The following is a 3,178-nucleotide window of genomic DNA, read 5'->3' as shown; positions in this document are numbered from 1 at the left end:
GCTCCTACTCTGGGGAACTGCCATGGCCATCATCCTGCGAAACCTGTACCTCACACTGCCGGACCCTTGCAGTGTGCAACCGGCACAGCTGACACTCTGGGGGCCAGCACTGGCCACCGGCCTACTTACTGCTAGCCAGGCAACCACTCTCCTCACGCTTACATATGCAGTAAACCGGACACACACGGTGCCCTACGTCAAGCCAACACTGCGAGGTGCGCTGCCCACAGGCCCGACAGCCCCGCCGGCGCCCGCCGACCCTCGCATTCATGCGGCAGTGAACACCCAACCACCAGCCGCGCTGCACTGGCCGCCCCGGTCCAATGCAACATACCGTGAAACACAGCGGCAACACTTCTGCAGTGTCCAAGCCGTCAACAACTCTTTGGGGCTCGCATGGCTCGACCCTCTAGATGTCCTCTCCTACGCTAAACGAGTGCACGCTCACCTCACAGCCACGCAAGACCCGAATGCCCTGTTCTGGAAAGAATGCTACTGCCCCAACAGTGGCGCCTTCAGCGAACTTCTCCTGAACCACTACCTGTACCACAATGCCACCATCAGCAACATATTCGCCTACCCCAACAGGAAGCTGATTATGCGCCGAACCCACTTTCCGCGACTCGATGGCGACATCAGCAAAGAAAAGGTCCTAGAGAACCTTCCGGTAGCCGCCCGAACTCGCGGCTTTACCGTCCACCAGTACACTGTGCGACACACAATTGCTGTGCGCTACGACGCAGGACAATGGAGAGTAATAGACTCGGTGAACAGCCCTATCCACAACACGGTCTTACACGACAACACTTGGGACACACTTGATGGGGAGGCCTGGTGCCTTGACGCGGTGCGTGCATCTGACACGGCAACACTACAGGACGCACTTGGGCAACTCCGTGAGATCGTCCCGCCACCACGCCCGCCACCCCACATGGAGGCCACCAGACCCGTGCAGACAGGGCCCGCCGCCACAGGAAGGCCGGCACCAGAGCCAGCTCAACATGCCCAAGACAACTCACCGCTGCGGGCAGCACACAGGGCGCCACAGCATGCAGCACCCCACACTACCGCACCCGCGCAGCCACACAATGCAAATGCTGGCATAGCACCCCGACTCAACACGACAGGCACCCGACAAACTATCCTTAACTGGCTAGTACGGCCCACTGCACGCAACCATGCCCACATGGAACCCAACCAGGCACACGCAAACACACGACCCCCCAGCAGCAACACCACCCTACACATTGTGACCCACAATGTACGGGGACTGCTCTCAGAAATTTTGTCCACCGGCCATCCCGGCAACCTCAGCTTCACCCTCTGCAACCTAGCCCAGTGGAAAGCCGACATAGTTGTCCGAACCGAGACAAAACTGACAGGGAAGACTGACTCAATCAAGCGAGCCTTCCGAAATGAAGGATACCGGCTCTACTGTAGCACTACCCCCCGCGTGGCCACAGCGCGCGGTAGCGCTGGCGTAGCGGTGGCCATCTCCGCCCGGTACAGTGACCTCGGCTGTGTCACACACCACACACCCCCACCAACACTCCATGGCTATGTGTCACACGTTCAAATCAAGACCCCCGGGAGCACGCCTCTCACTGTGCTGGGCATCTATGCACCAGAGGACATGCAAACCCGCAAGGCAATCTACACATACTGTCAGCAGGTGATGGGCCGGGCGGAAGCGTGCGGACACCACCTAGTCACCGCGGGAGACTTTAATGCCGTCGCCCGAGCACATGAGCGGGACAGCCCCATCGACACGGCGGACCGGGCCCACCAGCGGTTCCTTGCCGACAGTGGCCTGCGACCTATTCGCGGAGACACCACTACCACCGCCGAATGGTCATACGAACAAACACGCCCGGGCATGGCCCCATACCACAGTCGCATCGATGACATCCTGCTATGCCCTGCCACGCGCGCTGCATGCACAGAAGCGCGTGAATACACCAGTACAGTTGCAGGCAACTTTGACCACAAACCAGTCCACGCAGAGTTACTAGCCGCGGACCTACAGCTATGGCCGGCACCACAGGCCAGCGCCCGGAACCCAGCCCCCCAGCAGCAGACCCAACAACGATGGGCCGAGGTCGCCCTGCCCGTCACACAAAAGCAACTGGCCGCCGCAGCTATCCACCTTGAGGAAGCCTTGGTGGAAGCAACAGCCGACCTGCATTCCGCAACAAGGCAGGCAACGCAATCAATTGAACATGCACTCACAAGGCACAGCATGGACCCCACAGGCTACCCCGCCAGCGTCATGCACCGAGACCTGGCGCAGGACACGAGCATCCAGAAGGCCGATATCAACCAACTTGCAGAACAACTTGCCTCCGCACTGGACACCGGGCTAACATGCCTCCTTGAAGAGTGCACCCGGAAAGCCCCCTTCACTGGCAAACACCACGCATCACGCTCCACCGCACGGGTGCTAAAGCCCCTATGGGACAAGGAAGTGGCCCTGAAGACACAACTGACAAACCTCACGCAAGGGCCCCGGGCCCTACCTGAGATTGACGCCGCCAATGCAGCAGCAAAGCTGCGGAACGAAATAAAGGCCTGCCAGGCCGAGCACCGCCAGCTAGTGGCGGACCGCGCCAAAGCCCAGCGAGAGGCCGCTGCCACAGCGCTGCAACATACCTTGGCCACGCGCCCTGCACAGGGGCACAAGAGAACCTTTCAGAAGGAAGACATGGAACGGGGTCTCCCAGCGGTCCGGAACCCAGAAACTGGGGAGGTGACGACTGACTCCACCAGCATCCTCGCCATACTCGAAACCCACTTCCGAAAGCTGTCCGCCCCACCACGCGGCACCCGCACTGGGGACTTCCGACTACCCAGCAACACCACACGCGGCTACCCCTTTGAGAAAGCCGACGCAACAGATCAATTCACACTGGACCGCAACCGGCACCCTGACACACACTCCATGCTCCCCAGCATGGCAGACACGGCAAATTTTGAGCAGTGCATTTCTCACCTCTCCAGAAACAAGGCGACAGGCCCTGACGGCATACCAAACGAACTGCTCCGTATCCTGCCATCAGGCATGAAGCGCAACCTCCACTGTATCCTGCAAATCATGTACGTCAAGTCACAAATACCTGAAACCTGGGCCGCATCGGAGACCGTGCTACTCCCCAAACCTGGAGACGCCCTGGACATAAAA

This window comes from Chlamydomonas reinhardtii, chromosome 8 (genome assembly GCF_000002595.2).
Source record: "Chlamydomonas reinhardtii strain CC-503 cw92 mt+ chromosome 8, whole genome shotgun sequence".
Taxonomy (NCBI): Eukaryota; Viridiplantae; Chlorophyta; class Chlorophyceae; order Chlamydomonadales; family Chlamydomonadaceae; genus Chlamydomonas; species Chlamydomonas reinhardtii.
Note: the sequence above shows the minus strand (reverse complement) of the source record.